Source organism: Zingiber officinale, chromosome 2B (genome assembly GCF_018446385.1).
Source record: "Zingiber officinale cultivar Zhangliang chromosome 2B, Zo_v1.1, whole genome shotgun sequence".
Taxonomy (NCBI): Eukaryota; Viridiplantae; Streptophyta; class Magnoliopsida; order Zingiberales; family Zingiberaceae; genus Zingiber; species Zingiber officinale.
This window is the reverse complement of record NC_055989.1, coordinates 122147777-122160279: the sequence shown is the minus strand read 5'-3', so window position 1 is coordinate 122160279 and position 12503 is coordinate 122147777.

Genomic DNA, 12503 nt, shown 5'->3' with positions numbered 1-12503 from the left:
TAGTTGGAAATACACTGGCAAATGAATGAACATCTTCGGGAATCATCGGTCTAGTCCCATACTGCTAATAATTTGCAGCCATAATCTCAATAAGTTCTCTGGCCTGAGTAGATGTCTTGTTAACTAGAGCCCCTCCACTAGCTGCATCAACCATACTTCTGTCCATGGGAAACAATCCCTCATAGAAGTATACAATCAGTAGCTGATCACTTATCTGGTGCTGAGGGCAACTAGCAACAAGTTTTTTAAATCTATCCCAATATTCTTGAAACGGTTCTCCTGTGAATTGTTGGATTCCACAAATACTCCTCCGAATAGCTGCAATCTTAGAAGCAGGAAAGAACCTTGCCAGAAATAATTTCTTCATCTCGATCCAACTGGTGATAGAGTTGGGTGGGAGATAATACAACCAATCTTTTGCTGAATCTGCTACTGAAAATGGAAATGCTCTAAGTCTAACATCATCTTCTGAAATACCATGTGGGCTCCATGAAGAACAAACCATCTCCAAATCATGCAGATGTCTGTTGGGATCTTCACCAGAAAGTCCATGAAACTTCGGTAGTAGATTTACAATTTTCCATAACTCGAAGTCTGCTTCTAAATCAGAATATTTGATGCAGAATGAATCAACTGACAAATCTGGTGCCCAAAGCTCTCTGAGAATCTTTTCAGTGTTCTCCATTTTACTCATCAAATCTGAAATCCAGAACACACTGAAACTCTGAAACTGCTGATAACACACAAAGATTTCTTGGTCTTTCCTGAAACACTCATACAAATATCATCAAAAGACACAGGAAATAGACAAGATAGCACACATGCATACAAGAGATGAAATAATTAAGCCCCTAACAATGTTTTTAATTTTTTTGCAACCACAAAAAATAGAAACAAGAAAAGAGAGAGAAACAATCCTAAGATTACCAAACACCGCTACTTTTCCCCGGCAACGGCGCCAATTTGATTTACGGCCCAATTTTGTCGCGAATTGGGCATCAAATGATGAAGTACCAAACCTCTCCTACGCTAATGTAGCATAGGAATGACTCGGGTCGTCCGCCAACGAAAGTAACGATAGGATGGTAAACTTAGGATCGTATGTTATTTCTATTTTTGGGATTTTCAATATGGAAATGGGGTTTTTGATTTTAATTCTAAATCTAAGAAATGAAAAGCAGAACAAGTATAGAAAACTAATCTAATGTTGGAATGAAATCTAACTATGTGTGAATAATTAATCCACAACGCATTGTCACTCTACGCTATGGGTTAACTATCAACACAATTAAACTAAGGATAGAAATAGCGAAACATCAAATAAAATCTAACATAAATAATGAAAGACAATACAAGTAATGAAACTAACCCTAATGAATAAAAGACATTGCAAGTAAAGAAATCCCTATCTAACCATTGACGATTTTCCTACATCGCATTGTCACACTACGATACAAGATTATCTATCAATGGACATAACATGAAGTAAAGCATTAACGAAACTAAGAATGCAATGAAACCTAAAGCATGTAATGAAAGTCTAAACTAATCTAGCCTAATTGTATTAAATCAAAGCTAGAACCTAACGAAATTGAAAGAGCAAAACAAAGCTAGAATTAAACAAGCTAAAATGCATCAAATTAAACCTAACTATTGGTTGAAGCATTTGATCGAACACGTTGTGAGCATTAATCAAATTGAACATATTACGTGCAATTTAAACATGAAAAATCTAGTTCAATACAAACATTCAACCACAAAACATCAACATAAGTAAACTAAGCTAATCAACAGTAATAAACTAAGAAAATTCCAACTACAATCCAAACATCAACTACCGATCCAATGACTACCCTTGCCGTCACACAAGGGCCGGGCTCGGAACCCCCAAAGCCGGTGAACAGTAGCACTCTGAGGGAATTGCTGCTAGCTTCGACACCGACGTAGATGAATGCAATCTTCACCGAGGAACCCCCTCGCTGGAAGTTGCTGGAAAATCTGGACTGCCGGACCTCCCTATGCTCTGCCGCCTTCTTCTTCCTCTGCTCGTCCGAACCCCAGAAAGCCAGAGAAGTCGGAAGGTGAAGGATCTCACCGGAGAACCCCTCCGGTGAGGTGGATGACCAGAATCGTCGCCGAAGTTCGCTGCTCCCTGCTCAGAATGTTGCTGCCGCTTGCTGCTGGAATCGAGAAGCTGAGTGGTCGACCCCTTTCCTTCTCCAATCGTTCTCTCAAGTTTCAACCTCGGTGGATAACCTCTACAGCAGTTCATCCCGATTCTCTGGAGCCTCCGGTGGGTGTTTCCGCCAGTGGAAGTCTTCTCTCGGCATGCCCCTGTTTCCGCTAGATTTGGAGGTGGTCTTCCAAATCTGAGTGCCGATTCTCATCAGAAGCGTTCGGCGGTGGTCCTCCGACGTTGCTGAGCCTCATCCATCCACAATCTGCAATCCACAGCCTCCATCCAGATTCCGAGACCAGATTTCCATATTTTCGGCACTTGAGTGGGTTTTGGGATGTTCTTAGCTCGCCGGGGGTGGTCCGTCGGCGTTCTTGAGCAATCCTGGAACTGATACGCTGTAGAGATGCTCCACTAAGGTCCAAAGTTGGGTGGTCTCGACTTTGGCACTCTTGTGTGACGGCAAGAGTGTGAAACTTGTATGGATTGGTTGTGAGTTGGATTGGTTAGGATTTATTTCGTTTTATTAGTGTTTTATTAGTGTTCTTATCATTGCAATTTAGCATTTATTTGTTTTGTTGAAGTTTAATTCATGTTTGGTAGTTGTTTAATTCTTGTTTGATGCTTAGTTAATTGTTTAGTGTTTAAGTTCTAAGTTAGGGTTTAAATTCTGCTTAGATTAGATTTTATTTCTGTCTTGTTATTTCATATTTAGTTTAAGTGTGTTGATGGATTTATCACAACGTAGTGTGACAATGCGTAATGATTTGTTCATTGGCACATAGTTAGGTTTTAGTTATGCTTTAGATTAATTTCTTTACCGCTGTACTTTTCATTTGTTAGATTTAAATTCAAGTTTAATTCCCCCCCAATTCCATTTTTATATCGAAAACCCCAAAAATAGGAAATAAAGACAATCCTAAATTATATTCTACCGTTGGTTCCTCGGATCGATCCTGGGCTCGTTACTACAACATTATTGTTTAATTAAGGGGTTCAGTGGAATATACATTTGTACAATTTGATTAGCGGGTGTGACAGATTATATGCTTATCAAATTTTGGCGCCGTTGCCGGGGAAGAGAGGAAGAGAGGCATCCGGCCGGAGAAAAGGAAGAAGGAAGGAATGCGGTGTGGGAGGAGTCCGCGTGCCCTAGCTCGTGGGGAAGAAAACACGAACGAAGAGGAAACTCCTCTGTGCCGTGCGGATGAGGAGAAAAGGTAAGTTTCGGGTTTCGGGTTTGGGTCCATTAGGGCTTAGATCCGGATCCAATAAGAAAAAGGAAATTGGGTTATGAAATTGGGCTTCAGTTTGGGCTTTGTGATTGGGTTTGATTTGAAACTTTTGGATTGGGTTTGATTGGATTCTTCTTTTGATTCAAATTGGAGATGAATTGAACTTGGATGAGGATGATCTTTATGGACGGTCCAGATCAATTTAAATGAGGATGAAGGAATGGATCACTTGATCTGACTGAAGGGGCAGGATCTCACTGGATCTTGATCAACGGTCCACATTAATTCAGCTTGATCTTCCTCATTTAGCCTCCAAATCAAGCCAAATTTGATCCGGTTCGACCCTAATCCATGGCTCTTTGAATTTCCTACAAAATCACATAAAATATGAAATTAAATTTTATAAATTGCAGGAAATATACAATTAAGTCCAAAATGAATCCCTATTCGCAAATCATGATATAAACACAATATTAAGTATGCGAGAAGGTATAAAATGCTAAGTATAAGAGCCAAAATAATACACAAAATACTCATTATCAGTTATCCTAGAAAAATGAAAAGAGGTTTATAGTCCTTAAAATCGGAAGGTCATTGTTGGCACCAATGCCCGATTTTAGGAAAGGACTATACTATGAACCACAAGCCTATGAGTAAAAATTGTTCTTAAGGAAATTAAAGGACACGTCTAATCTAGTACCAACTGTACAAGATGAAATATCACAAGAAACTGCAACACATATCACAAATGATACACAATTGCAGAAATTGTCTCGTCGTAGTGGGAGGGTTGTTAGGCAACCCAAAAGATTCATGTTTAGGGAGAGTCTTTGAACTTGATTCCTGGTGGACATGAACCTGATCCCCGGACATATGACGAAGCACTCCAAGATAAAGATGCAACATCTTTGCAAAGAATACAGAATTAGAATATATGTATTCTAATAGAGTCTGAGAGCTTATAAAATCACCAAATGGTGTAAAAGCCATTGTGTGAAAATAAGCCTACAATAGGAAAAGAGGGATAGACAGGAAGGTAGAAACTTTCAAAGCAAGACTTGTTGAAAAAGGAAACTTTTTTACCGGTAGTCATGCTTAAGTCTATCCGGATTCTTTTATCTATGAGATTTAGCAAGTGGATGTCAAGACAGCTTTCTTTAATGGAAGTCTTGAAGAAAACATCCATATAAAGCAACCAGAAGGGTTCATTGCAAAGAGCATCTTATGTGTAAGCTCAATCAGTCTATGGACTGAAGTAAAGTTTCAAGGTCTTGGTACATCCGATTTAATAAAGTAATCCAGACCTATGGATTTATTTTATAACCGAATGAGTTTTGTGTATACAAGAAGTGTGATAGAAACGTGGTGGTATTTCTTGTACTATACGTAGATAACATTTTTTGTAGTTGGAAATAATATCAAAGTGTTGTCAGAAGTAAGGGTATGGTTGTCCAAACAATTCAATATGAAGGACTTGGGAGAATGCATATATTCTTGGGATCAAAGGGATCGCAAGAAAAGAATATATTTTACTTATCCCAAGCTTCATATATCGAAACAATCCTTGCTCGTTTTAAGCATGTAAAACTTTAAGAAAGGTTTCTTACCTTTTCAGCATGAAGTAGCTTTATCTAAAGAGATGTCTCTGAAGACATCAAAGGAGATAGAGGAAATGAAGGCAGTTCTTTATGCTTCGGCTGTCGGAAGCCTAATGTATGCTATGCACGATATCAGAAATCTGTTTTACCAAGGGCATAGTTAGCAGATATCAAAGTAACCCTGGACAAGGACATTGGACTGCGATAAAGCATATATTGAAGTACCTTAGAGGCACTTAAGATTATATGCTAGCTTACAAGGCAGATAATTTGGTCCCTGTGAGTTGCACGAATTTTGATTTCCAATTGGATAGGGACAATAGTAAGTCGACCTTGGGGTTTTGTGTTTACTTTAGGAGGTGAAGTCATAACTATGGAAGAGTGATAAGCAAAGGTGCTTTTTCGGACTCCACCATAAGAAGCTGAGTAAGTGGAAGCCTCTAAGGCAGTCATAGAAGTTGTATGGCTCAGATACTTCATGATGGACTTAGACATGTTTTCTGGTTTGTCCAAAAAATTATTACAATTTATTGTAATAATAGTGGTGCAGTAGCAAACTCGAAGAAACCATAAGTCCATAAGGCAAGTAAACATAATAGAGTGCAAGTACCACCCAATACGAGAAATCGTATAAATGAGGAGAAGTTGTTGCTGTCTAGATTGCATTAGGTGATGACCTATAGATCCTTTCACTAAGGTCCTAAAGGCAAGAGTTTTTGATGGGTATGTTGAAGAGTTGGGAATCAGATGTATGGCAGCATTTATGGCAGCATAGTATTTTAGTATAAGTGGGAGATTGTTAGAGTGTATACTAAAAGCCTAGCTTTTGTATAAACATTTATTTAGAAATAAAGAATCACAATGGTCAAATATCTACATTTATTTGTTAAATGTAATTTGTTCAATTAATTTATATAGTAGACAACATGGTGTGTGGTGTCACACACAGAAGATCATGTTGTCGGTTCTTTATAAATTATAAATAGTTGCTCGTGACTAAGATGGAAAGGAACAAACCGTTGAAGTAGTCGTAGTGTAATTAAGTATTAGTTTATCTTAACTAATAAATTACACTGATACACTCCAAGTGTATTGAGTAGGACCATTTTAGGTAAGTTCTTTTTATACTGATTTTATAAAAGAATTACACCTTAATTGTTATGGAAGTATGTGCTCTTAATCCTAATATAATAACAAACATATATATTTAGTATTTATTTCTTTGACTTATCAATGGGTGAGATTTAACTTGATAAGTCAATACGCCCGATAAGTTGAGAAATGATATTACTTATAGTGTGTGTTGTTGATTATAGAAGGAATCTGTGTCCTAGTTATGTAGGTTGAGAATGTCCCCAGGAGGAGCTCATAAGGATTGTCATGTTAAACCCTGCAGGTAGACTTAGTCCGACATGATAATGAGGTTGAGTGGTACTACTCTTGGAGCTAGATATTAATTAAGTGAGTTATCAGTAACTTACTTAATTAGTGGACATTCGTTATCTTAAACACAGAGAGACTAACACACTCATAATATGAAGGAGCCCCTAATGTAATTTGGGATTGGTGCGGTAGTGCAATAATAACTCTCTAGTGGAATGAGTTATTATTGATGAACTTGAGTTGCGTGTTCGGGACGAACACGGGATACTCAAGCTCATCGGAAAATCAAAATCAATTTCTCCTCTAGATCCCTGTCATAATCTCATTAAAGCCTCAAATCTATCTAAGCCCATCTTCTAATCCAAGGATGCTCTAATATTGATATGTCAACATGGCAAGGAAGCTTTGAACGTTGTTTTGAAAAGCTTGCCAAGACTTGTCAACGTGAGAAGCTTAAAAAATTTGAAAAGCTTGAACGTGAGAAACTTTGCATGTTAAGAAGCTTCTAGCTTTAAAAGCTTTGCACGTTGAGAAGCTTTGAGAAATTTGAAAAGCTTGAACGTGAGAAGTTTTGCATGTTAAGAAGCTTCTAGCTTTAAAAGCTTTGCACGTTGAGAAGCTTTGAGAAATTTGAAAAGCTTACCAACTTGATATGTCCACAATAATTCAAATATCAAATAAGGAGGGGTGTTTTGAATTTTTAAAATCATCTCTTTATTAAAAATTATAAGTTTTAAAAGAGAGATTTTAATTTTAAAAAAAAACTTTCCTTATTTGAATTGGGTCATATGTTTTAAAGAAAATTTAAAAGTTTAAAACTTTCCTTTTTAACCATCCTCATAGTTTAAGAAAAAAAGGAAGAGAAGTTTTAAAATTTAAATTTTCTATTACCATGTTAAAAATGAAAATTTTATAAGAGAAGTTTTAAATTTTAAAACATGGTTTTAATTTTTAAAACTTTCCTTTTTAACTTCCATTTAAGGAAAGAGAGATTGTAAAATTTTATAAGAGGATTTCTTCTTGTAAAATTTTATAAAAAAATTATTATCCTTGATGAGGTGGCCGACCACTTGCTTGGTGCCAATGATTGGTGATTAATTCAATCAAGAGGAAAGAAAAGGAAAAATAAAAAGGGAAAAGGAAAAACTAGAGGAATATTTTAATTTTTGTAAAAAGTCTTTCCTTATTTGCCTTGGGCAAGTAATATAAAAGAAGGGGGAGGGGAGGCCTCATGATACAACAATTCTTATTCTCTTGCTTGGAGATCTTGGTGTGGCCGACCCCTTCTCCTTCTCTTTTCCCTTGCTCTCTTCTCCTTGGTGGTGGTGGTGGCCGGATTTTAGAGGAAGAGGAAGAAAACTTTTGGGTGGTGTTCATCTTGGAGGATCGTCGCCCACACGACGTCCAAGGCGAGACGAGGAATACGGCAGAAGATCTCGAGGTCGTTAGTTTACAAAGAGAAAGTATAATTAGCAATTGTTTTCCGCATCATGCTAGTTATTTTTCTTTGTTGAATTCCAAACACAAGAGACATTAGATCTAGTTTTTCGAATTAGTTTTTCGAGTTTGCGTTTTCTTCTTTTTTGAATTTGTGATTCGATTGTTCTTTTTGGTTAACCTAGAGTTATTTAAGGAAATTAAATATTAGCTTTCCTTAAAAGGCTTTATCTAGGCGGTGGTGGTTGCTCCCATATCCAAGAAGACCATGTGCCTCGCCATGCAGTCCTGGAAGCTAATTTTGAAAATTAATATTTAATGGAATTAATAACATAGGTGAATTTGAATCAATAGTATTAAGTTCCGCTTACGATTCAAATCTAAACCATTAAGAACAAATAAGTTAAATTTGGAATCAATGATGTTAAGTTCCGTCTGTGATTCCTAATTTAACTTCTAAAGAACACAATAGGTTATTTAAGGAAAGGTTCGACACTTGAATTTTTTTTTTGTACAATGGAACCGGTACGTTTTCCTAGGACTAACCAACATTTCCATCTTTTGTCCAATTGCGTGGAGACCATTGAGGTCTTGGATGCACGCGTGAAGTTGACTTGCTGATTCACCTTCCTGTATTTTTATATTATACAGTTTATTTAATATCATATCACATTTGCTTACCTTCGTGTCGGAAGTTTCCTCGTGTAGCTCGATCAACTTTTCCCATAATTCTTTCGTGCTTGAAAATGGGCCGACTCGATTCAGCTCTTATTTTTTCAGACTGCATTGTAGAGTCTGAGTAGCTTTGGCATCAACCTCGATCTTCTTTCTAGTTGGTGCATCACATTTGTCACATGGGATGAGAACTCCATCTTCGGTGGGATATGCGAATCTAGTCTGGATGATTATCCAATCTTGACTTGTGTCTTGAGGTGGTACTCCATTCAGCTTTTCCAATAGCCAAAGTCTTCACCGGTGAAGAGGGGAGGGCGTGCAGTGCTATTCCCCGCTTAGTAGGCCATAGAAAAATATTCTTGCAGAAACAACAAAAATAGAACTCATCCCAAGACTAGATCTTGGCTTAGTAGTGTTGAATAAAGTATTAATCAAATAAATGAACTCGAGTGTTGTTGTACCAGTTTCAAAAAGAAAGCTCGATTATGATAAAACTGATGGGAATGAGGCAATTGTACTGATTCTGATCGACTCCAAAAAATTTAAAAACTAATACCATGAAAAAAAACTTGCTTGAATGGTGATTTCACCGATTTGAAGCGATCCTGCTCTGATATCAATTGTAGAATCATTGCGCTAGAAGGGGTTGAATAGCGCTCGTGGTTTTTATGTTCGTATAAAAATGTTCGAGTTAAGATGCAACGGAATAAGAAAGAGAAGAAAGAAAGTAACAAAGCAATCGTGAACACCAAGAGTTACTTGGTTCGGAGCATGTGGCGACTCCTACTCCAAGGCCCGCATGTGAGAGTGCTTTCGTTGGACAATTCACTATCAGTTCCAAATAAGTACAAGTATGGAATTACAATATTAAGACAACTGTAAAATGAAAAGACCGACAACTACAAATCTGAAGATTCTTGTTCTCGGTCATCGGAGCTGCATTTATGTGTCTAGGAGGCATTTTTTGAGCAGCACGCAAGAGCAGAAGTAGTTCTGAATATTGTTTTCTAGCCTTTGGTAGAATGCTGCTTATATAGGCTGTTCCGGGCACCTGGAACCCCTCCAGGTGTCTGGACCATGTGTCCCGGCTAATCGACACACTCCATGTAGGCTAATGGATAATTTTTTGGGTCCAGGTGCCTGGACAGCCTGGGCGCCTGCCACCCGCCTTGGGTGAGGCTGGTCCGGGCACCCGACCAATTTTATTCAATCTTCCTTTTTCTACAAAATGAAATTAGTCTGGGCAATAAATAATATATATAATATAAATTTGACACCCTCTAACTGTCTGATTCTGACTTAGAGTTTCGTTGAAACTCTAGGTCGAACTGACGCTTACTATTTCCTCTTTAGGGGAACGTGTCCTCACCTACTTCTCTCAGGAGAGTTTACTTTTTGCCAGATTAGTCCTCCACGATCATCTGAACTTTTGCTTAGCATCCGATACTTTAGGTCTTCATGCTGAATGTCCGCTCCACGACTCATCCAGACTTCCACCTGGTCTGCGACCACCAGGATTTTCACCTAGAGTCCCTGACTCTAGGATTTCACCCAAAGTACTCAACCCGCTAAGACTTCGCCTTGCCTAACCGTACTTACGACTTTCCATAACCTAGGATTACCTCCCCCTAAGATTTTCCACCTGCCTAGAATCCACTAAGACGTTTGCCTAAGAACACTTAGGACTTTCCTACAGGCTCATTCAACCTTGTTAGACAACAAGTAACCTTAACTTTTGACACTTTTCCATAATCAAAACTTAGGTTCGATCGTTTGGTGCTCCCTACACCAACAGATTTACATAAACTTCTTTTTTAATGAACCCATTTAGGAATGCAGACTTTACGTCCATTTGATATAACTTGAATCCTTTATGGGATGCATAGGCTAGCAGCATCCTGATGGATTCAAGTCTGACTATAAGTGCATAGGTTTCATCATAATCTTACCCTTCTACTTGGCTAAACCCCTTCACCACTAATTTATCTTTTTTTCTAACTATTTCACCTTTATCGTCTAATTTATTTCTAAAGACCCACTTACTATCAATGATAGATTTATTTATGATTTTAGGTATTAGTTCCTAGACTTAGTTTCTTTCAAATTGAGCTAGTTCTTCTTGCATCATAATTATTCAATCTAGGTCAGGTAGGGCTTCTTCTATAGTTTTAGGTTCAATTTTGGAAATAAGGGCTATTTGACTTAGATTTTTATAAGATGATCGAGTTCAAACTCCTAGAGTTGGGTCACCTAGAATTTGGTTAGTTGGGTGGTTAGATCTAACCCTAGATGGTCTTATGTTAGGGTCAACAAATTTTTTTTCTGATTTACTAGGTTTAGGTTTAATTTGATTATCTTCATCATCTTCTATATTTCTTGTAATTTGACTACTATTTTCATTGATTAAATTCGGTAGGTTATTTTCTTTATTTAAAATTACATTTGTTGTTTCTTCAACTTTTAAAGTATTTTTGTTAAAAACTCTATAAGCCCTACTAGTTGTGGAGTACCCTAAAAAGATGCTAGTTGAAGATTTTGATGCAAACTTGCCTAAATAATCCTTAGTGTTTAATATATGTACTTTACATACAAACACTTTTAGATAATTTAGATTGGGTATTTTATTGTAATAAATTTAATAGGGGATTTTATTGTGAAATTTATTGATTAATATTCTATTTTGAATATAACATGCTGTATTTATTGCTTCGTTCTAAAATTAGTTACTTAGGTTACATTCGTTTAACATAGTTCTAGTGGCCTTTTGTAATGTTCTATTTTTTCATTCTACTAGATCATTTTGTTGGGGGGGTTCTAGGACATGAAAATTCATGATTATATCCATTACTTTGAAAAAATTCATTAAACTTATGATTTTCAAATTCCCCTCATGATCACTTCTAAGTCTTCTAATTTTTTTTTTTTAATCTTTTTTCATTTTCTATTAATTTATAAAAAATATTAAAGATTTCAAAGCTTTCATTCTTAGTTTTTAGGAATTTTACCCAAGTCAATCTTGAGTAATCATCAATTATTATTAAGCAGTATTGGTTTCTACTTATTGACTTGGCTTCATGTGAATCAAATAGGTCTAAGTATAGGGACTCAAGTATTGAGTTGGTTCGATTTATGTTTGTTAGTTTATGGGTTGACTTAGTTTGTTTACCTTATTGGCAGGCATTACAAATTATATTTTCTAAATTTTTTAATTTAGGTAGACCTCTAACTAAGCCATTTTGACTCATTTTTGAAATGAAACTAATGTGAATGTGACCCAGTCTTCTATGTCACAATTTGATTTTCTCTTGTTGTGTCAAGAGACACTTGAGTGAGGAAGTTGGTAGGTCAATTGTGTAAATATTATTTTTTCCTTATTCCCTTAAGTATAATTAGGTTAGAAAATGCTACTAAGTATCTGGAGTCACATAGTTGACTTATACTAAGTAAGTTAAAATTAAACTTATCAACTAATAGAACTTTAAGATAAAATAAGTTCATCAAAGTCTTCCGATGATGATTCATCTGAGTCTTGTCTGTTCGAGGCCTTCATCAGAGTCTTTCGATGATGATTCATCCCACGTTACTTGTAGGGCCTTCTTTGTTTATTGTTTCTTCGCTTCCTTCTGGTTTGGACAATTCACCTTGATGTGTCCCTTCTTGTTGTAGTCGTAGCAGGTGACTTCAAACTTCATTTTCGCGTTTGAGCTTGGTTGCGTCATCTTTGACTAGATCACCTTTTTGATCTCGTGTTTTATGAAGCCCTTCTTTTTCTTGTATAAATTTCATATAAGGTTGATGAGCTTAGCAGTGATCTCGTCGTCGTCTTCTCAGTCTGATTCATATTCGGGCTTGGGTTCAGTTCGATGCTTGATTTTTGGTTCTCGAGTTCTGCTTGTACCTACGACCAAAGTAATACCTTTCTCAACCAGTAGTGCATTAGTTTGTTCATGAAGTTCAAATTCTGAACATATTTCGTCTAATTTAATTAATGAAAGATCC